We start from the raw sequence: 24,445 nt of genomic DNA, 5'->3' as shown, positions 1-24,445 counted from the left end.
ACACAGAGAGAGTTAATGATTTCAGCAGTCAGTCTATTTTTTTTATAAAAGATTAACCACTAGCCTTTTTTTTACGACCAGTTTGTGGAGAAACTCACCAGCCAAAGCCAACATGCCCCCCCCCCCTCATCCAGATGGTGAGCTGATAGCTGACATAGACAGATGCAACATGCTAAATTAGTTAGGCCACTTGGAATAAAGATCAAATAGACTTATTATGAAGGATTTATTGGAATAATATAATGAAACGAGCAAGATAGAATTTAATGAAAGGGATTAATTGCCAGGCCAACAACCTACGATAATATCCTTGTTATTAACTTGATTGATATGCTGCAATCTGAGTAAGATTATGGGATATTGGGAAAGCCCTGGGATGGTAGAGTGTAACAGGCCTAGCCTAATAATGAAGATGTTGTCCCAAATGGCACCCTAGTCCTTACATAGTGCACTACATTTGACCAGAGCCTATAGGGCCCTGGTCAAAAGTAGTGCACTAAATAGGGAATAGGGTGCCATTGGGGAAGCAAACATGGGCTGCGTCAGTGTCAGAGCTGGGATACCCTGGGCTGGTTGTATGTACCTCAGTGGGGTGCAAGTCAGACAGTAGGGGTCAGTGTCTGAGTGACACTTGCTTCAACTTTTACCTCGGTTGGAACTTCTAGACACACCCAAACAACTGCACTTCAGTGGTCAGTGTGTATTTGGGATAGTTATTTGCAGTCTGGGTGTGGTGCTGATGTTGTATAGTCGGCCTGTAGACTTAATAACTGTCTGGATGTGGTGCTGATGTTGACTAGTCGGCCTGTAGACTAAATAACTGTCTGGATGCTGATGTTGACTAGTAGGCCTGTAGACTTAATAACGGTCTGGATGCTGATGTTGACTAGTCGGCCTGTAGACTTAATAACTGTCTGGATGCTGATGTTGACTAGTCGGCCTGTAGACTAAATAACTGTCTGGATGTTGATGTTGACTAGTCGGCCTGTAGACTTAATAACGGTCTGGATGCTGATGTTGACTAGTCGGCCTGTAGACTAAATAACTGTCTGGATGCTGAGGTTGACTAGTCGGCCTGTAGACTTAATAACTGTCTGGATGCTGATGTTGACTAGTCGGCCTGTAGACTAAATAACTGTCTGGATGTGGTGCTGATGTTGACTAGTCGGCCTGTAGACTAAATAACTGTCTGGATGTGGTGCTGATGTTGACTAGTCGGCCTGTAGACTTAATAACTGTCTGGATGTGATGCTGATGTTGACTAGTCGGCCTGTAGACTGAATAACTGTCTGGGTGTGATGTTGACTAGTCGGCCTGTAGACTTAATAACTGTCTGGATGTTGATGTTGACTAGTCGGCCTGTAGACTTAATAACTGTCTGGATGTGATGCTGATGTTGACTAGTCGGCCTGTAGACTAAATAACTGTCTGGGTGTGATGTTGACTAGTCGGCCTGTAGACTTAATAACTGTCTGGATGTTGATGTTGACTAGTCGGCCTGTAGACTTAATAACTGTCTGGATGTGATGCTGATGTTGACTAGTCGGCCTGTAGACTAAATAACTGTCTGGATGCTGATGCTGATGTTGACTAGTCGGCCTGTAGACTAAATAACTGTCTGGATGCTGATGCTGATGTTGACTAGTTGGCCTGTAGACTTAATAACTGTCTGGATGCTGATGCTGATGTTGACTAGTCGGCCTGTAGACTTAATAACTGTCTGGATGCTGAGGTTGACTAGTCGGCCTGTAGACTTAATAACTGTCTGGATGTGATGCTGATGTTGACTAATCGGCCTGTAGACTAAATAACTGTCTGGATGTGGTGCTGATGTTGACTAGTCGGCCTGTAGACTAAATAACTGTCTGGATGCTGATGTTGACTAGTCGGCCTGTAGACTTAATAACTGTCTGGATGCTGATGTTGACTAGTCGGCCTGTAGACTTAATAACTGTCTGGATGCTGATGTTGACTAGTCGGCCTGTAGACTTAATAACTGTCTGGATGCTGATGTTGACTAGTCGGCCTGTAGACTTAATAACTGTCTGGATGCTGATGTTGACTAGTCGGCCTGTAGACTAAATAACTGTCTGGGTGCTGATGTTGACTAGTCGGCCTGTAGACTTAATAACTGTCTGGATGCTGATGTTGACTAGTCGGCCTGTAGACTTAATAACTGTCTGGATGCTGATGTTGACTAGTCGGCCTGTAGACTAAATAACTGTCTGGATGCTGATGTTGACTAGTCGGCCTGTAGACTTAATAACTGTCTGGATGCTGATGTTGACTAGTCGGCCTGTAGACTAAATAACTGTCTGGGTGCTGATGTTGACTAGTCGGCCTGTAGACTTAATAACTGTCTGGATGCTGATGTTGACTAGTCGGCCTGTAGACTTAATAACTGTCTGGATGTTGATGTTGACTAGTCGGCCTGTAGACTTAATAACTGTCTGGATGTGATGCTGATGTTGACTAGTCGGCCTTTAGACTAAATAACTGTCTGGATGCTGATGCTGATGTTGACTAGTCGGCCTGTAGACTAAATAACTGTCTGGATGCTGATGCTGATGTTGACTAGTCGGCCTGTAGACTTAATAACTGTCTGGATGCTGATGCTGATGTTGACTAGTCGGCCTGTAGACTTAATAACTGTCTGGATGCTGAGGTTGACTAGTCGGCCTGTAGACTTAATAACTGTCTGGATGTGATGCTGATGTTGACTAGTCGGCCTGTAGACTAAATAACTGTCTGGATGTGGTGCTGATGTTGACTAGTCGGCCTGTAGACTAAATAACTGTCTGGGTGCTGATGTTGACTAGTCGGCCTGTAGACTTAATAACTGTCTGGATGCTGATGTTGACTAGTCGGCCTGTAGACTTAATAACTGTCTGGATGCTGATGTTGACTAGTCGGCCTGTAGACTAAATAACTGTCTGGATGCTGATGTTGACTAGTCGGCCTGTAGACTAAATAACTGTCTGGGTGCTGATGTTGACTAGTCGGCCTGTAGACTTAATAACTGTCTGGATGCTGATGTTGACTAGTCGGCCTGTAGACTTAATAACTGTCTGGATGTTGATGTTGACTAGTCGGCCTGTAGACTTAATAACTGTCTGGATGTGATGCTGATGTTGACTAGTCGGCCTTTAGACTAAATAACTGTCTGGATGCTGATGCTGATGTTGACTAGTCGGCCTGTAGACTAAATAACTGTCTGGATGCTGATGCTGATGTTGACTAGTCGGCCTGTAGACTTAATAACTGTCTGGATGCTGATGCTGATGTTGACTAGTCGGCCTGTAGACTTAATAACTGTCTGGATGCTGAGGTTGACTAGTCGGCCTGTAGACTTAATAACTGTCTGGATGTGATGCTGATGTTGACTAGTCGGCCTGTAGACTAAATAACTGTCTGGATGTGGTGCTGATGTTGACTAGTCGGCCTGTAGACTAAATAACTGTCTGGATGCTGATGTTGACTAGTCGGCCTGTAGACTTAATAACTGTCTGGATGCTGATGTTGACTAGTCGGCCTGTAGACTTAACTGTCTGGATGCTGATGTTGACTAGTCGGCCTGTAGACTTAATAACTGTCTGGATGCTGATGTTGACTAGTCGGCCTGTAGACTTAATAACTGTCTGGATGCTGATGTTGACTAGTCGGCCTGTAGACTTAATAACTGTCTGGATGCTGATGTTGACTAGTCGGCCTGTAGACTTAATAACTGTCTGGATGCTGATGCTGATGTTGACTAGTCGGCCTGTAGACTTAATAACTGTCTGGATGCTGAGGTTGACTAATCGGCCTGTAGACTTAATAACTGTCTGGATGTGATGCTGATGTTGACTAGTCGGCCTGTAGACTAAATAACTGTCTGGATGTGGTGCTGATGTTGACTAGTCGGCCTGTAGACTAAATAACTGTCTGGGTGCTGATGTTGACTAGTCGGCCTGTAGACTTAATAACTGTCTGGATGCTGATGTTGACTAGTCGGCCTGTAGACTTAATAACTGTCTGGATGCTGATGTTGACTAGTCGGCCTGTAGACTAAATAACTGTCTGGATGCTGATGTTGACTAGTCGGCCTGTAGACTTAATAACTGTCTGGATGCTGATGTTGACTAGTCGGCCTGTAGACTTAATAACTGTCTGGATGCTGATGTTGACTAGTCGGCCTGTAGACTAAATAACTGTCTGGATGCTGATGTTGACTAGTCGGCCTGTAGACTTAATAACTGTCTGGATGCTGATGTTGACTAGTCGGCCTGTAGACTAAATAACTGTCTGGGTGCTGATGTTGACTAGTCGGCCTGTAGACTTAATAACTGTCTGGATGCTGATGTTGACTAGTCGGCCTGTAGACTTAATAACTGTCTGGATGTTGATGTTGACTAGTCGGCCTGTAGACTTAATAACTGTCTGGATGTGATGCTGATGTTGACTAGTCGGCCTTTAGACTAAATAACTGTCTGGATGCTGATGCTGATGTTGACTAGTCGGCCTGTAGACTAAATAACTGTCTGGATGCTGATGCTGATGTTGACTAGTCGGCCTGTAGACTTAATAACTGTCTGGATGCTGATGCTGATGTTGACTAGTCGGCCTGTAGACTTAATAACTGTCTGGATGCTGAGGTTGACTAGTCGGCCTGTAGACTTAATAACTGTCTGGATGTGATGCTGATGTTGACTAGTCGGCCTGTAGACTAAATAACTGTCTGGATGTGGTGCTGATGTTGACTAGTCGGCCTGTAGACTAAATAACTGTCTGGATGCTGATGTTGACTAGTCGGCCTGTAGACTTAATAACTGTCTGGATGCTGATGTTGACTAGTCGGCCTGTAGACTTAATAACTGTCTGGATGCTGATGTTGACTAGTCGGCCTGTAGACTTAATAACTGTCTGGATGCTGATGTTGACTAGTCGGCCTGTAGACTTAATAACTGTCTGGATGCTGATGTTGACTAGTCGGCCTGTAGACTAAATAACTGTCTGGGTGCTGATGTTGACTAGTCGGCCTGTAGACTTAATAACTGTCTGGATGCTGATGTTGACTAGTCGGCCTGTAGACTTAATAACTGTCTGGATGCTGATGTTGACTAGTCGGCCTGTAGACTAAATAACTGTCTGGATGCTGATGTTGACTAGTCGGCCTGTAGACTTAATAACTGTCTGGATGCTGATGTTGACTAGTCGGCCTGTAGACTAAATAACTGTCTGGGTGCTGATGTTGACTAGTCGGCCTGTAGACTTAATAACTGTCTGGATGCTGATGTTGACTAGTCGGCATGTAGACTTAATAACTGTCTGGATGCTGATGTTGAATAGTCGGCCTGTAGACTTAATAACTGTCTGGGTGCTGATGTTGACTAGTCGGCCTGTAGACTTAATAACTGTCTGGATGCTGATGTTGACTAGTCGGCCTGTAGACTTAATAACTGTCTGGATGCTGATGTTGACTAGTCGGCCTGTAGACTTAATAACTGTCTGGATGCTGATGTTGACTAGTCGGCCTGTAGACTTAATAACTGTCTGGATGCTGATGTTGACTAGTCGGCCTGTAGACTTAATAACTGTCTGGATGTGGTGCTGATGTTGACTAGTCGGCCTGTAGACTAAATAACTGTCTGGGTGCTGAGGTTGACTAGTCGGCCTGTAGACTTAATAACTGTCTGGATGCTGATGTTGACTAGTCGGCCTGTAGACTTAATAACTGTCTGGATGCTGATGTTGACTAGTCGGCCTGTAGACTTAATAACTGTCTGGGTGCTGATGTTGACTAGTCGGCCTGTAGACTAAATAACTGTCTGGGTGCTGAGTTTGACTAGTAGGCCTGTAGACTTAATAACTGTCTGGGTGCTGATGTTGACTAGTCGGCCTGTAGACTTAATAACTGTCTGGATGCTGATGTTGACTAGTCGGCCTGTAGACTTAATAACTGTCTGGATGTGATGCTGATGTTGACTAGTCGGCCTGTAGACTTAATAACTGTCTGGGTGCTGATGTTGACTAGTCGGCCTGTAGACTTAATAACTGTCTGGATGCTGATGCTGATGTTGACTAGTCGGCCTGTAGACTTAATAACTGTCTGGATGCTGATGTTGACTAGTCGGCCTGTAGACTTAATAACTGTCTGGATGCTGATGTTGACTAGTCGGCCTGTAGACTTAATAACTGTCTGGATGTGGTGCTGATGTTGACTAGTCGGCCTGTAGACTTAATAACTGTCTGGATGCTGATGTTGACTAGTCGGCCTGTAGACTAAATAACTGTCTGGATGCTGATGTTGATGTTGACTAGTCGGCCTGTAGACTAAATAACTGTCTGGATGTGGTGCTGATGTTGTATAGTCGGCCTGTAGACTTAATAACTGTCTGGATGCTGATGCTGATGTTGACTAGTCGGCCTGTAGACTAAATAACTGTCTGGATGTGGTGCTGATGTTGACTAGTCGGCCTGTAGACTTAATAACTGTCTGGATGCTGATGTTGACTAGTCGGCCTGTAGACTAAATAACTGTCTGGATGTGGTGCTGATGTTGACTAGTCGGCCTGTAGACTTAATAACTGTCTGGATGCTGATGTTGACTAGTCGGCCTGTAGACTTAATAACTGTCTGGATGCTGATGTTGACTAGTCGGCCTGTAGACTTAATAACTGTCTGGGTGCTGATGTTGATGTTGACTAGTCGGCCTGTAGACTTAATAACTGTCTGGGTGCTGATGTTGATGTTGACTAGTAGGCCTGTAGACTTAATAACTGTCTGGATGCTGATGTTGACTAGTCGGCCTGTAGACTTAATAACTGTCTGGGTGCTGATGTTGACTAGTCGGCCTGTAGACTTAATAACTGTCTGGATGCTGATGCTGATGTTGACTAGTCGGCCTGTAGACTTAATAACTGTCTGGATGCTGAGGTTGACTAGTCGGCCTGTAGACTTAATAACTGTCTGGATGTGATGCTGATGTTGACTAATCGGCCTGTAGACTAAATAACTGTCTGGATGTGGTGCTGATGTTGACTAGTCGGCCTGTAGACTAAATAACTGTCTGGATGCTGATGTTGACTAGTCGGCCTGTAGACTTAATAACTGTCTGGATGCTGATGTTGACTAGTCGGCCTGTAGACTTAATAACTGTCTGGATGCTGATGTTGACTAGTCGGCCTGTAGACTTAATAACTGTCTGGATGCTGATGTTGACTAGTCGGCCTGTAGACTTAATAACTGTCTGGATGCTGATGTTGACTAGTCGGCCTGTAGACTAAATAACTGTCTGGGTGCTGATGTTGACTAGTCGGCCTGTAGACTTAATAACTGTCTGGATGCTGATGTTGACTAGTCGGCCTGTAGACTTAATAACTGTCTGGATGCTGATGTTGACTAGTCGGCCTGTAGACTAAATAACTGTCTGGATGCTGATGTTGACTAGTCGGCCTGTAGACTTAATAACTGTCTGGATGCTGATGTTGACTAGTCGGCCTGTAGACTAAATAACTGTCTGGGTGCTGATGTTGACTAGTCTGTAGACTTAATAACTGTCTGGATGCTGATGTTGACTGTCGGCCTGTAGACTTAATAACTGTCTGGATGTTGATGTTGACTAGTCGGCCTGTAGACTTAATAACTGTCTGGATGTGATGCTGATGTTGACTAGTCGGCCTTTAGACTAAATAACTGTCTGGATGCTGATGCTGATGTTGACTAGTCGGCCTGTAGACTAAATAACTGTCTGGATGCTGATGCTGATGTTGACTAGTCGGCCTGTAGACTTAATAACTGTCTGGATGCTGATGCTGATGTTGACTAGTCGGCCTGTAGACTTAATAACTGTCTGGATGCTGAGGTTGACTAGTCGGCCTGTAGACTTAATAACTGTCTGGATGTGATGCTGATGTTGACTAGTCGGCCTGTAGACTAAATAACTGTCTGGATGTGGTGCTGATGTTGACTAGTCGGCCTGTAGACTAAATAACTGTCTGGATGCTGATGTTGACTAGTCGGCCTGTAGACTTAATAACTGTCTGGATGCTGATGTTGACTAGTCGGCCTGTAGACTTAATAACTGTCTGGATGCTGATGTTGACTAGTCGGCCTGTAGACTAAATAACTGTCTGGGTGCTGATGTTGACTAGTCGGCCTGTAGACTTAATAACTGTCTGGATGCTGATGTTGACTAGTCGGCCTGTAGACTTAATAACTGTCTGGATGCTGATGTTGACTAGTCGGCCTGTAGACTAAATAACTGTCTGGGTGCTGATGTTGACTAGTCGGCCTGTAGACTTAATAACTGTCTGGATGCTGATGTTGACTAGTCGGCCTGTAGACTTAATAACTGTCTGGATGCTGATGTTGACTAGTCGGCCTGTAGACTAAATAACTGTCTGGATGCTGATGTTGACTAGTCGGCCTGTAGACTTAATAACTGTCTGGATGCTGATGTTGACTAGTCGGCCTGTAGACTAAATAACTGTCTGGGTGCTGATGTTGACTAGTCGGCCTGTAGACTTAATAACTGTCTGGATGCTGATGTTGACTAGTCGGCCTGTAGACTTAATAACTGTCTGGATGTTGATGTTGACTAGTCGGCCTGTAGACTTAATAACTGTCTGGATGTGATGCTGATGTTGACTAGTCGGCCTTTAGACTAAATAACTGTCTGGATGCTGATGCTGATGTTGACTAGTCGGCCTGTAGACTAAATAACTGTCTGGATGCTGATGCTGATGTTGACTAGTCGGCCTGTAGACTTAATAACTGTCTGGATGCTGATGCTGATGTTGACTAGTCGGCCTGTAGACTTAATAACTGTCTGGATGCTGAGGTTGACTAGTCGGCCTGTAGACTTAATAACTGTCTGGATGTGATGCTGATGTTGACTAGTCGGCCTGTAGACTAAATAACTGTCTGGATGTGGTGCTGATGTTGACTAGTCGGCCTGTAGACTAAATAACTGTCTGGATGCTGATGTTGACTAGTCGGCCTGTAGACTTAATAACTGTCTGGATGCTGATGTTGACTAGTCGGCCTGTAGACTTAATAACTGTCTGGATGCTGATGTTGACTAGTCGGCCTGTAGACTTAATAACTGTCTGGATGCTGATGTTGACTAGTCGGCCTGTAGACTTAATAACTGTCTGGATGCTGATGTTGACTAGTCGGCCTGTAGACTAAATAACTGTCTGGGTGCTGATGTTGACTAGTCGGCCTGTAGACTTAATAACTGTCTGGATGCTGATGTTGACTAGTCGGCCTGTAGACTTAATAACTGTCTGGATGCTGATGTTGACTAGTCGGCCTGTAGACTAAATAACTGTCTGGATGCTGATGTTGACTAGTCGGCCTGTAGACTTAATAACTGTCTGGATGCTGATGTTGACTAGTCGGCCTGTAGACTAAATAACTGTCTGGGTGCTGATGTTGACTAGTCGGCCTGTAGACTTAATAACTGTCTGGATGCTGATGTTGACTAGTCGGCATGTAGACTTAATAACTGTCTGGATGCTGATGTTGAATAGTCGGCCTGTAGACTTAATAACTGTCTGGGTGCTGATGTTGACTAGTCGGCCTGTAGACTTAATAACTGTCTGGATGCTGATGTTGACTAGTCGGCCTGTAGACTTAATAACTGTCTGGATGCTGATGTTGACTAGTCGGCCTGTAGACTTAATAACTGTCTGGATGCTGATGTTGACTAGTCGGCCTGTAGACTTAATAACTGTCTGGATGCTGATGTTGACTAGTCGGCCTGTAGACTTAATAACTGTCTGGATGTGGTGCTGATGTTGACTAGTCGGCCTGTAGACTAAATAACTGTCTGGGTGCTGAGGTTGACTAGTCGGCCTGTAGACTTAATAACTGTCTGGATGCTGATGTTGACTAGTCGGCCTGTAGACTTAATAACTGTCTGGATGCTGATGTTGACTAGTCGGCCTGTAGACTTAATAACTGTCTGGGTGCTGATGTTGACTAGTCGGCCTGTAGACTAAATAACTGTCTGGGTGCTGAGTTTGACTAGTAGGCCTGTAGACTTAATAACTGTCTGGGTGCTGATGTTGACTAGTCGGCCTGTAGACTTAATAACTGTCTGGATGCTGATGTTGACTAGTCGGCCTGTAGACTTAATAACTGTCTGGATGTGATGCTGATGTTGACTAGTCGGCCTGTAGACTTAATAACTGTCTGGGTGCTGATGTTGACTAGTCGGCCTGTAGACTTAATAACTGTCTGGATGCTGATGCTGATGTTGACTAGTCGGCCTGTAGACTTAATAACTGTCTGGATGCTGATGTTGACTAGTCGGCCTGTAGACTTAATAACTGTCTGGATGCTGATGTTGACTAGTCGGCCTGTAGACTTAATAACTGTCTGGATGTGGTGCTGATGTTGACTAGTCGGCCTGTAGACTTAATAACTGTCTGGATGCTGATGTTGACTAGTCGGCCTGTAGACTAAATAACTGTCTGGATGCTGATGTTGATGTTGACTAGTCGGCCTGTAGACTAAATAACTGTCTGGATGTGGTGCTGATGTTGTATAGTCGGCCTGTAGACTTAATAACTGTCTGGATGCTGATGCTGATGTTGACTAGTCGGCCTGTAGACTAAATAACTGTCTGGATGTGGTGCTGATGTTGACTAGTCGGCCTGTAGACTTAATAACTGTCTGGATGCTGATGTTGACTAGTCGGCCTGTAGACTAAATAACTGTCTGGATGTGGTGCTGATGTTGACTAGTCGGCCTGTAGACTTAATAACTGTCTGGATGCTGATGTTGACTAGTCGGCCTGTAGACTTAATAACTGTCTGGATGCTGATGTTGACTAGTCGGCCTGTAGACTTAATAACTGTCTGGGTGCTGATGTTGATGTTGACTAGTCGGCCTGTAGACTTAATAACTGTCTGGGTGCTGATGTTGATGTTGACTAGTAGGCCTGTAGACTTAATAACTGTCTGGATGCTGATGTTGACTAGTCGGCCTGTAGACTTAATAACTGTCTGGGTGCTGATGTTGACTAGTCGGCCTGTAGACTTAATAACTGTCTGGATGCTGATGCTGATGTTGACTAGTCGGCCTGTAGACTTAATAACTGTCTGGATGCTGAGTTGACTGTCGGCCTGTAGACTTAATAACTGTCTGGATGTGATGCTGATGTTGACTAATCGGCCTGTAGACTAAATAACTGTCTGGATGTGGTGCTGATGTTGACTAGTCGGCCTGTAGACTAAATAACTGTCTGGATGCTGATGTTGACTAGTCGGCCTGTAGACTTAATAACTGTCTGGATGCTGATGTTGACTAGTCGGCCTGTAGACTTAATAACTGTCTGGATGCTGATGTTGACTAGTCGGCCTGTAGACTTAATAACTGTCTGGATGCTGATGTTGACTAGTCGGCCTGTAGACTTAATAACTGTCTGGATGCTGATGTTGACTAGTCGGCCTGTAGACTAAATAACTGTCTGGGTGCTGATGTTGACTAGTCGGCCTGTAGACTTAATAACTGTCTGGATGCTGATGTTGACTAGTCGGCCTGTAGACTTAATAACTGTCTGGATGCTGATGTTGACTAGTCGGCCTGTAGACTAAATAACTGTCTGGATGCTGATGTTGACTAGTCGGCCTGTAGACTTAATAACTGTCTGGATGCTGATGTTGACTAGTCGGCCTGTAGACTAAATAACTGTCTGGGTGCTGATGTTGACTAGTCGGCCTGTAGACTTAATAACTGTCTGGATGCTGATGTTGACTAGTCGGCCTGTAGACTTAATAACTGTCTGGATGTTGATGTTGACTAGTCGGCCTGTAGACTTAATAACTGTCTGGATGTGATGCTGATGTTGACTAGTCGGCCTTTAGACTAAATAACTGTCTGGATGCTGATGCTGATGTTGACTAGTCGGCCTGTAGACTAAATAACTGTCTGGATGCTGATGCTGATGTTGACTAGTCGGCCTGTAGACTTAATAACTGTCTGGATGCTGATGCTGATGTTGACTAGTCGGCCTGTAGACTTAATAACTGTCTGGATGCTGAGGTTGACTAGTCGGCCTGTAGACTTAATAACTGTCTGGATGTGATGCTGATGTTGACTAGTCGGCCTGTAGACTAAATAACTGTCTGGATGTGGTGCTGATGTTGACTAGTCGGCCTGTAGACTAAATAACTGTCTGGGTGCTGATGTTGACTAGTCGGCCTGTAGACTTAATAACTGTCTGGATGCTGATGTTGACTAGTCGGCCTGTAGACTTAATAACTGTCTGGATGCTGATGTTGACTAGTCGGCTGTAGACTAAATAACTGTCTGGATGCTGATGTTGACTAGTCGGCCTGTAGACTAAATAACTGTCTGGGTGCTGATGTTGACTAGTCGGCCTGTAGACTTAATAACTGTCTGGATGCTGATGTTGACTAGTCGGCCTGTAGACTTAATAACTGTCTGGATGTTGATGTTGACTAGTCGGCCTGTAGACTTAATAACTGTCTGGATGTGATGCTGATGTTGACTAGTCGGCCTGTAGACTAAATAACTGTCTGGATGCTGATGTGATGTTGACTAGTCGGCCTGTAGACTAAATAACTGTCTGGATGCTGATGCTGATGTTGACTAGTCGGCCTGTAGACTTAATAACTGTCTGGATGCTGATGCTGATGTTGACTAGTCGGCCTGTAGACTTAATAACTGTCTGGATGCTGAGGTTGACTAGTCGGCCTGTAGACTTAATAACTGTCTGGATGTGATGCTGATGTTGACTAGTCGGCCTGTAGACTAAATAACTGTCTGGATGTGGTGCTGATGTTGACTAGTCGGCCTGTAGACTAAATAACTGTCTGGATGCTGATGTTGACTAGTCGGCCTGTAGACTTAATAACTGTCTGGATGCTGATGTTGACTAGTCGGCCTGTAGACTTAATAACTGTCTGGATGCTGATGTTGACTAGTCGGCCTGTAGACTTAATAACTGTCTGGATGCTGATGTTGACTAGTCGGCCTGTAGACTTAATAACTGTCTGGATGCTGATGTTGACTAGTCGGCCTGTAGACTTAATAACTGTCTGGATGCTGATGTTGACTAGTCGGCCTGTAGACTTAATAACTGTCTGGATGCTGATGCTGATGTTGACTAGTCGGCCTGTAGACTTAATAACTGTCTGGATGCTGAGGTTGACTAGTCGGCCTGTAGACTTAATAACTGTCTGGATGTGATGCTGATGTTGACTAGTCGGCCTGTAGACTAAATAACTGTCTGGATGTGGTGCTGATGTTGACTAGTCGGCCTGTAGACTAAATAACTGTCTGGATGCTGATGTTGATGTTGAGACTTAATAACTGTCTGGATGCTGATGTTGACTAGTCGGCCTGTAGACTTAATAACTGTCTGGATGCTGATGTTGACTAGTCGGCCTGTAGACTAAATAACTGTCTGGATGCTGATGTTGACTAGTCGGCCTGTAGACTTAATAACTGTCTGGATGCTGATGTTGACTAGTCGGCCTGTAGACTTAATAACTGTCTGGATGCTGATGTTGACTAGTCGGCCTGTAGACTAAATAACTGTCTGGATGCTGATGTTGACTAGTCGGCCTGTAGACTTAATAACTGTCTGGATGCTGATGTTGACTAGTCGGCCTGTAGACTAAATAACTGTCTGGGTGCTGATGTTGACTAGTCGGCCTGTAGACTTAATAACTGTCTGGATGCTGATGTTGACTAGTCGGCCTGTAGACTTAATAACTGTCTGGGTGCTGATGTTGACTAGTCGGCCTGTAGACTTAATAACTGTCTGGATGTGGTGCTGATGTTGACTAGTCGGCCTGTAGACTAAATAACTGTCTGGATGCTGATGTTGATGTTGACTAGTCGGCCTGTAGACTTAATAACTGTCTGGATGCTGCTGATGTTGACTAGTCGGCCTGTAGACTTAATAACTGTCTGGATGCTGATGCTGATGTTGACTAGTCGGCCTGTAGACTTAATAACTGTCTGGATGCTGAGGTTGACTAGTCGGCCTGTAGACTTAATAACTGTCTGGATGTGATGCTGATGTTGACTAGTCGGCCTGTAGACTAAATAACTGTCTGGATGTGGTGCTGATGTTGACTAGTCGGCCTGTAGACTAAATAACTGTCTGGATGCTGATGTTGACTAGTCGGCCTGTAGACTTAATAACTGTCTGGATGCTGATGTTGACTAGTCGGCCTGTAGACTTAATAACTGTCTGGATGCTGATGTTGACTAGTCGGCCTGTAGACTTAATAACTGTCTGGATGCTGATGTTGACTAGTCGGCCTGTAGACTTAATAACTGTCTGGATGCTGATGTTGACTAGTCGGCCTGTAGACTAAATAACTGTCTGGGTGCTGATGTTGACTAGTCGGCCTGTAGACTTAATAACTGTCTGGATGCTGATGTTGACTAGTCGGCCTGTAGACTTAATAACTGTCTGGATGCTGATGTTGACTAGTCGGCCTGTAGACTAAATAACTGTCTGGATGCTGATGTTGACTAGTCGGCCTGTAGACTTAATAACTGTCTGGATGCTGATGTTGACTAGTCGGCCTGTAGACTAAATAACTGTCTGGGTGCTGATGTTGACTAGTCGGCCTGTAGACTTAATAACTGTCTGGATGCTGATGTTGACTAGTCGGCATGTAGACTTAATAACTGTCTGGATGCTGATGTTGAATAGTCGGCCTGTAGACTTAATAACTGTCTGGGTGCTGATGTTGACTAGTCGGCCTGTAGACTTAATAACTGTCTGGATGCTGATGTTGACTAGTCGGCCTGTAGACTTAATAACTGTCTGGATGCTGATGTTGACTAGTCGGCCTGTAGACTTAATAACTGTCTGGATGCTGATGTTGACTAGTCGGCCTGTAGACTTAATAACTGTCTGGATGCTGATGTTGACTAGTCGGCCTGTAGACTTAATAACTGTCTGGATGTGGTGCTGATGTTGACTAGTCGGCCTGTAGACTAAATAACTGTCTGGGTGCTGATGTTGACTAGTCGGCCTGTAGACTTAATAACTGTCTGGATGCTGATGTTGACTAGTCGGCCTGTAGACTTAATAACTGTCTGGATGCTGATGTTGACTAGTCGGCCTGTAGACTTAATAACTGTCTGGGTGCTGATGTTGACTAGTCGGCCTGTAGACTAAATAACTGTCTGGGTGCTGAGTTTGACTAGTAGGCCTGTAGACTTAATAACTGTCTGGATGCTGATGTTGACTAGTCGGCCTGTAGACTTAATAACTGTCTGGATGCTGATGTTGACTAGTCGGCCTGTAGACTTAATAACTGTCTGGATGTGATGCTGATGTTGACTAGTCGGCCTGTAGACTTAATAACTGTCTGGGTGCTGATGTTGACTAGTCGGCCTGTAGACTTAATAACTGTCTGGATGCTGATGCTGATGTTGACTAGTCGGCCTGTAGACTTAATAACTGTCTGGATGCTGATGTTGACTAGTCGGCCTGTAGACTTAATAACTGTCTGGATGCTGATGTTGACTAGTCGGCCTGTAGACTTAATAACTGTCTGGATGTGGTGCTGATGTTGACTAGTCGGCCTGTAGACTTAATAACTGTCTGGATGCTGATGTTGACTAGTCGGCCTGTAGACTAAATAACTGTCTGGATGCTGATGTTGATGTTGACTAGTCGGCCTGTAGACTAAATAACTGTCTGGATGTGGTGCTGATGTTGTATAGTCGGCCTGTAGACTTAATAACTGTCTGGATGCTGATGCTGATGTTGACTAGTCGGCCTGTAGACTAAATAACTGTCTGGATGTGGTGCTGATGTTGACTAGTCGGCCTGTAGACTTAATAACTGTCTGGATGCTGATGTTGACTAGTCGGCCTGTAGACTAAATAACTGTCTGGATGTGGTGCTGATGTTGACTAGTCGGCCTGTAGACTTAATAACTGTCTGGATGCTGATGTTGACTAGTCGGCCTGTAGACTTAATAACTGTCTGGATGCTGATGTTGACTAGTCGGCCTGTAGACTTAATAACTGTCTGGGTGCTGATGTTGATGTTGACTAGTCGGCCTGTAGACTTAATAACTGTCTGGGTGCTGATGTTGATGTTGACTAGTAGGCCTGTAGACTTAATAACTGTCTGGATGCTGATGTTGACTAGTCGGCCTGTAGACTTAATAACTGTCTGGGTGCTGATGTTGACTAGTCGGCCTGTAGACTAAATAACTGTCTGGGTGCTGATGTTGACTAGTAGGCCTGTAGACTTAATAACTGTCTGGGTGCTGATGTTGACTAGTCGGCCTGTAGACTTAATAACTGTCTGGGTGCTGATGTTGACTAGTCGGCCTGTAGACTTAATAACTGTCTGGGTGCTGATGTTGACTAGTCGGCCTGTAGACTAAATAACTGTCTGGGTGCTGATGTTGACTAGTCGGCCTGTAGACTAAATAACTGTCTGGATGCTGATGTTGACTAGTCGGCCTGTAGACTTAATAACTGTCTGGATGCTGAGGTTGACTAGTCGGCCTGTAGACTAAATAACTGTCTGGATGCTGATGTTGACTAGTCGGCCTGTAGACTTAATAACTGTCTGGATGCTGATGTTGATGTTGACTAGTCGGCCTGTAGACTAAATAACTGTCTGGATGCTGATGTTGACTAGTCGGCCTGTAGACTTAATAACTGTCTGGATGCTGATGTTGACTAGTCGGCCTGTAGACTTAATAACTGTCTGGATGTGGTGCTGATGTTGACTAGTCGGCCTGTAGACTAAATAACTGTCTGGATGCCAATGTTGACTAGTCGGCCTGTAGACTAAATAACTGTCTGGATGCTGATGTTGACTAGTCGGCCTGTAGACTAAATAACTGTCTGGATGCTGATGTTGACTAGTCGGCCTGTAGACTAAATAACTGTCTGGGTGTGATGTTGACTAGTCGGCCTGTAGACTAAATAACTGTCTGGATGCTGATGTTGACTAGTCGGCCTGTAGACTAAATAACTGTCTGGATGCTGATGTTGACTAGTCGGCCTGTAGACTAAATAACTGTCTGGATGCTGATGTTGACTAGTCGGCCTGTAGACTAAATAACTGTCTGGATGCTGATGTTGTATAGTCGGCCTGTAGACTAAATAACTGTCTGGGTGTGATGTTGACTAGTCGGCCTGTAGACTAAATAACTGTCTGGATGCTGATGTTGACTAATCGGCCTGTAGACTAAATAACTGTCTGGATGCTCATGTTGACTAGTCGGCCTGTAGACTAAATAACTGTCTGGATGCTGATGTTGACTAGTCGGCCTGTAGACTAAATAACTGTCTGGATGTGGTGCTGATGTTGACTAGTCGTCCTGTAGACTTAATAACTGTCTGGATGCTGATGTTGACTAGAGACTTAATAACTGTCTGGATGCTGATGTTGACTAGTCGGCCTGTAGACTTAATAACTGTCTGGGTGCTGATGTTGACTAGTCGGCCTGTAGACTTAATAACTGTCTGGATGCTGATGTTGATGTTGACTAGTCGGCCTGTAGACTAAATAACTGTCTGGATGCTGGTGTTGATGTTGAATAGTCGGCCTGTAGACTTAATAACTGTCTGGATGCTGATGTTGACTAGTCGGCCTGTAGACTTAATAACTGTCTGGATGCTGATGTTGACTAGTCGGCCTGTAGACTTAATAACTGTCTGGGTGCTGATGTTGACTAGTCGGCCTGTAGACTAAATAACTGTCTGGGTGCTGATGTTGAATAGTCGGCCTGTAGACTTAATAACTGTCTGGATGCTGATGTTGACTAGTCGGCCTGTAGACTTAATAACTGTCTGGGTGCTGATGTTGACTAGTCGGCCTGTAGACTAAATAACTGTCTGGGTGCTGATGTTGAATAGTCGGCCTGTAGACTAAATAACTGTCTGGATGCTGATGTTGACTAGTCGGCCTGTAGACTTAATAACTGTCTGGATGTGGTGCTGATGTTGACTAGTCGGCCTGTAGACTAAATAACTGTCTGGATGCTGATGTTGACTAGTCGGCCTGTAGACTTAATAACTGTCTGGATGTGGTGCTGATGTTGACTAGTCGGCCTGTAGACTAAATAACTGTCTGGGTGCTGATGTTGACTAGTCGGCCTGTAGACTTAATAACTGTCTGGATGCTGATGTTGACTAGTCGGCCTGTAGACTTAATAACTGTCTGGATGTGGTGCTGATGTTGAATAGTAGGCCTGTAGACTTAATAACTGTCTGGATGTGGTGCTGATGTTGACTAGTCGGCCTGTAGACTAAATAACTGTCTGGATGCTGATGTTGACTAGTAGGCCTGTAGACTTAATAACTGTCTGGATGCTGATGTTGACTAGTCGGCCTGTAGACTTAATAACTGTCTGGATGCTGATGTTGTATAGTCGTCCTGTAGACTAAATAACTGTCTGGGTGTGATGTTGACTAGTCGGCCTGTAGACTAAATAACTGTCTGGATGCTGATGTTGACTAGTCGGCCTGTAGACTAAATAACTGTCTGGATGCTGAGGTTGACTAGTCGGCCTGTAGACTAAATAACTGTCTGGGTGCTGATGTTGACTAGTCGGCCTGTAGACTAAATAACTGTCTGGGTGTGATGTTGACTAGTCGGCCTGTAGACTAAATAACTGTCTGGGTGTGATGTTGACTAGTCGGCCTGTAGACTAAATAACTGTCTGGATGCTGATGTTGACTAGTCGGCCTGTAGACTTAATAACTGTCTGGATGCTGATGTTGACTAGTCGGCCTGTAGACTTAATAACTGTCTGGGTGCTGATGTTGACTAGTCGGCCTGTAGACTTAATAACTGTCTGGATGCTGATGTTGATGTTGACTAGTCGGCCTGTAGACTAAATAACTGTCTGGATGCTGGTGTTGATGTTGAATAGTCGGCCTGTAGACTTAATAACTGTCTGGATGCTGATGTTGACTAGTCGGCCTGTAGACTTAATAACTGTCTGGATGCTGATGTTGACTAGTCGGCCTGTAGACTTAATAACTGTCTGGGTGCTGATGTTGACTAGTCGGCCTGTAGACTAAATAACTGTCTGGGTGCTGATGTTGAATAGTCGGCCTGTAGACTTAATAACTGTCTGGATGCTGATGTTGACTAGTCGGCCTGTAGACTTAATAACTGTCTGGGTGCTGATGTTGACTAGTCGGCCTGTAGACTAAATAACTGTCTGGGTGCTGATGTTGAATAGTCGGCCTGTAGACTAAATAACTGTCTGGATGCTGATGTTGACTAGTCGGCCTGTAGACTTAATAACTGTCTGGATGTGGTGCTGATGTTGACTAGTCGGCCTGTAGACTAAATAACTGTCTGGGTGCTGATGTTGACTAGTCGGCCTGTAGACTTAATAACTGTCTGGATGCTGATGTTGACTAGTCGGCCTGTAGACTTAATAACTGTCTGGATGTGGTGCTGATGTTGAATAGTAGGCCTGTAGACTTAATAACTGTCTGGATGTGGTGCTGATGTTGACTAGTCGGCCTGTAGACTAAATAACTGTCTGGATGCTGATGTTGACTAGTAGGCCTGTAGACTTAATAACTGTCTGGATGCTGATGTTGACTAGTCGGCCTGTAGACTTAATAACTGTCTGGATGCTGATGTTGTATAGTCGTCCTGTAGACTAAATAACTGTCTGGGTGTGATGTTGACTAGTCGGCCTGTAGACTAAATAACTGTCTGGATGCTGATGTTGACTAGTCGGCCTGTAGACTAAATAACTGTCTGGATGCTGAGGTTGACTAGTCGGCCTGTAGACTAAATAACTGTCTGGGTGCTGATGTTGACTAGTCGGCCTGTAGACTAAATAACTGTCTGGGTGTGATGTTGACTAGTCGGCCTGTAGACTAAATAACTGTCTGGGTGTGATGTTGACTAGTCGGCCTGTAGACTAAATAACTGTCTGGATGCTGATGTTGACTAGTCGGCCTGTAGACTAAATAACTGTCTGGATGCTGATGTTGACTAGTCGGCCTGTAGACTTAATAACTGTCTGGATGCTGATGTTGACTAGTCGGCCTGTAGACTTAATAACTGTCTGGATGTGGTGCTGATGTTGACTAGTCGGCCTGTAGACTAAATAACTGTCTGGATGCTGATGTTGACTAGTCGGCCTGTAGACTAAATAACTGTCTGGATGCTGATGTTGACTAGTCGGCCTGTAGACTAAATAACTGTCTGGATGCTGATGTTGACTAGTCGGCCTGTAGACTAAATAACTGTCTGGGTGTGATGTTGACTAGTCGGCCTGTAGACTAAATAACTGTCTGGATGCTGATGTTGACTAGTCGGCCTGTAGACTAAATAACTGTCTGGATGCTGATGTTGACTAGTCGGCCTGTAGACTAAATAACTGTCTGGATGCTGATGTTGACTAGTCGGCCTGTAGACTAAATAACTGTCTGGATGCTGATGTTGACTAGTCGGCCTGTAGACTAAATAACTGTCTGGATGCTGATGTTGACTAGTCGGCCTGTAGACTAAATAACTGTCTGGATGTGGTGCTGATGTTGACTAGTCGGCCTGTAGACTTAATAACTGTCTGGATGTGGTGCTGATGTTGACTAGTCGGCCTGTAGACTTAATAACTGTCTGGATGCTGATGTTGACTAGTCGGCCTGTAGACTTAATAACTGTCTGGATGCTGATGTTGACTAGTCGGCCTGTAGACTAAATAACTGTCTGGATGCTGATGTTGTATAGTCGGCCTGTAGACTAAATAACTGTCTGGGTGTGATGTTGACTAGTCGGCCTGTAGACTAAATAACTGTCTGGGTGTGATGTTGACTAGTCGGCCTGTAGACTAAATAACTGTCTGGATGCTGATGTTGACTAGTCGGCCTGTAGACTAAATAACTGTCTGGATGCTGATGTTGACTAGTCGGCCTGTAGACTAAATAACTGTCTGGATGCTGATGTTGACTAGTCGGCCTGTAGACTAAATAACTGTCTGGATGTGGTGCTGATGTTGACTAGTCGGCCTGTAGACTAAATAACTGTCTGGATGTGGTGCTGATGTTGACTAGTCGGCCTGTAGACTTAATAACTGTCTGGATGTGGTGCTGATGTTGACTAGTCGGCCTGTAGACTAAATAACTGTCTGGATGCTGATGTTGACTAGTCGGCCTGTAGACTAAATAACTGTCTGGATGTGGTGCTGATGTTGACTAGTCGGCCTGTAGACTTAATAACTGTCTGGATGTGGTGCTGATGTTGACTAGTCGGCCTGTAGACTTAATAACTGTCTGGATGCTGATGTTGACTAGTCGGCCTGTAGACTTAATAACTGTCTGGGTGCTGATGTTGACTAGTCGGCCTGTAGACTAAATAACTGTCTGGGTGCTGATGTTGAATAGTCGGCCTGTAGACTTAATAACTGTCTGGATGCTGATGTTGACTAGTCGGCCTGTAGACTTAATAACTGTCTGGGTGCTGATGTTGACTAGTCGGCCTGTAGACTAAATAACTGTCTGGGTGTTGATGTTGAATAGTCGGCCTGTAGACTAAATAACTGTCTGGATGCTGATGTTGACTAGTCGGCCTGTAGACTTAATAACTGTCTGGATGTGGTGCTGATGTTGACTAGTCGGCCTGTAGACTAAATAACTGTCTGGGTGCTGATGTTGACTAGTCGGCCTGTAGACTTAATAACTGTCTGGATGCTGATGTTGACTAGTCGGCCTGTAGACTTAATAACTGTCTGGATGTGGTGCTGATGTTGAATAGTAGGCCTGTAGACTTAATAACTGTCTGGATGTGGTGCTGATGTTGACTAGTCGGCCTGTAGACTAAATAACTGTCTGGATGCTGATGTTGACTAGTAGGCCTGTAGACTTAATAACTGTCTGGATGCTGATGTTGACTAGTCGGCCTGTAGACTTAATAACTGTCTGGATGCTGATGTTGTATAGTCGTCCTGTAGACTAAATAACTGTCTGGGTGTGATGTTGACTAGTCGGCCTGTAGACTAAATAACTGTCTGGATGCTGATGTTGACTAGTCGGCCTGTAGACTAAATAACTGTCTGGATGCTGAGGTTGACTAGTCGGCCTGTAGACTAAATAACTGTCTGGGTGCTGATGTTGACTAGTCGGCCTGTAGACTAAATAACTGTCTGGGTGTGATGTTGACTAGTCGGCCTGTAGACTAAATAACTGTCTGGGTGTGATGTTGACTAGTCGGCCTGTAGACTAAATAACTGTCTGGATGCTGATGTTGACTAGTCGGCCTGTAGACTAAATAACTGTCTGGATGCTGATGTTGACTAGTCGGCCTGTAGACTTAATAACTGTCTGGATGCTGATGTTGACTAGTCGGCCTGTAGACTTAATAACTGTCTGGATGTGGTGCTGATGTTGACTAGTCGGCCTGTAGACTAAATAACTGTCTGGATGCTGATGTTGACTAGTCGGCCTGTAGACCTGTCTGGATGCTGATGTTGACTAGTCGGCCTGTAGACTAAATAACTGTCTGGATGCTGATGTTGACTAGTCGGCCTGTAGACTAAATAACTGTCTGGGTGTGATGTTGACTAGTCGGCCTGTAGACTAAATAACTGTCTGGATGCTGATGTTGACTAGTCGGCCTGTAGACTAAATAACTGTCTGGATGCTGATGTTGACTAGTCGGCCTGTAGACTAAATAACTGTCTGGATGCTGATGTTGACTAGTCGGCCTGTAGACTAAATAACTGTCTGGATGCTGATGTTGACTAGTCGGCCTGTAGACTAAATAACTGTCTGGATGCTGATGTTGACTAGTCGGCCTGTAGACTAAATAACTGTCTGGATGTGGTGCTGATGTTGACTAGTCGGCCTGTAGACTTAATAACTGTCTGGATGTGGTGCTGATGTTGACTAGTCGGCCTGTAGACTTAATAACTGTCTGGATGCTGATGTTGACTAGTCGGCCTGTAGACTTAATAACTGTCTGGATGCTGATGTTGACTAGTCGGCCTGTAGACTAAATAACTGTCTGGATGCTGATGTTGTATAGTCGGCCTGTAGACTAAATCACTGTCTGGGTGTGATGTTGACTAGTCGGCCTGTAGACTAAATAACTGTCTGGGTGTGATGTTGACTAGTCGGCCTGTAGACTAAATAACTGTCTGGATGCTGATGTTGACTAGTCGGCCTGTAGACTAAATAACTGTCTGGATGCTGATGTTGACTAGTCGGCCTGTAGACTAAATAACTGTCTGGATGCTGATGTTGACTAGTCGGCCTGTAGACTAAATAACTGTCTGGATGTGGTGCTGATGTTGACTAGTCGGCCTGTAGACTAAATAACTGTCTGGATGTGGTGCTGATGTTGACTAGTCGGCCTGTAGACTTAATAACTGTCTGGATGTGGTGCTGATGTTGACTAGTCGGCCTGTAGACTAAATAACTGTCTGGATGCTGATGTTGACTAGTCGGCCTGTAGACTAAATAACTGTCTGGATGTGGTGCTGATGTTGACTAGTCGGCCTGTAGACTTAATAACTGTCTGGATGTGGTGCTGATGTTGACTAGTCGGCCTGTAGACTTAATAACTGTCTGGATGCTGATGTTGACTAGTCGGCCTGTAGACTTAATAACTGTCTGGATGCTGATGTTGACTAGTCGGCCTGTAGACTAAATAACTGTCTGGATGCTGATGTTGACTAGTCGGCCTGTAGACTTAATAACTGTCTGGATGCTGATGTTGACTAGTCGGCCTGTAGACTTAATAACTGTCTGGATGTGGTGCTGATGTTGACTAGTCGGCCTGTAGACTAAATAACTGTCTGGATGCTGATGTTGACTAGTCGGCCTGTAGACTAAATAACTGTCTGGATGCTGATGTTGACTAGTCGGCCTGTAGACTAAATAACTGTCTGGATGCTGATGTTGACTAGTCGGCCTGTAGACTAAATAACTGTCTGGGTGTGATGTTGACTAGTCGGCCTGTAGACTAAATAACTGTCTGGATGCTGATGTTGACTAGTCGGCCTGTAGACTAAATAACTGTCTGGATGCTGATGTTGACTAGTCGGCCTGTAGACTAAATAACTGTCTGGATGCTGATGTTGACTAGTCGGCCTGTAGACTAAATAACTGTCTGGATGTGGTGCTGATGTTGACTAGTCGGCCTGTAGACTTAATAACTGTCTGGATGCTGATGTTGACTAGTCGGCCTGTAGACTTAATAACTGTCTGGATGCTGATGTTGACTAGTCGGCCTGTAGACTAAATAACTGTCTGGATGCTGATGTTGACTAGTCGGCCTGTAGACTAAATAACTGTCTGGATGCTGATGTTGACTAGTCGGCCTGTAGACTAAATAACTGTCTGGATGCTGATGTTGACTAGTCGGCCTGTAGACTAAATAACTGTCTGGATGCTGATGTTGACTAGTCGGCCTGTAGACTAAATAACTGTCTGGATGCTGATGTTGTATAGTCGGCCTGTAGAC

Source organism: Oncorhynchus nerka, linkage group LG18 (genome assembly GCF_034236695.1).
Source record: "Oncorhynchus nerka isolate Pitt River linkage group LG18, Oner_Uvic_2.0, whole genome shotgun sequence".
Classification (NCBI taxonomy): Eukaryota; Metazoa; Chordata; class Actinopteri; order Salmoniformes; family Salmonidae; genus Oncorhynchus; species Oncorhynchus nerka.
This window is presented reverse-complemented; position numbering follows the sequence as displayed.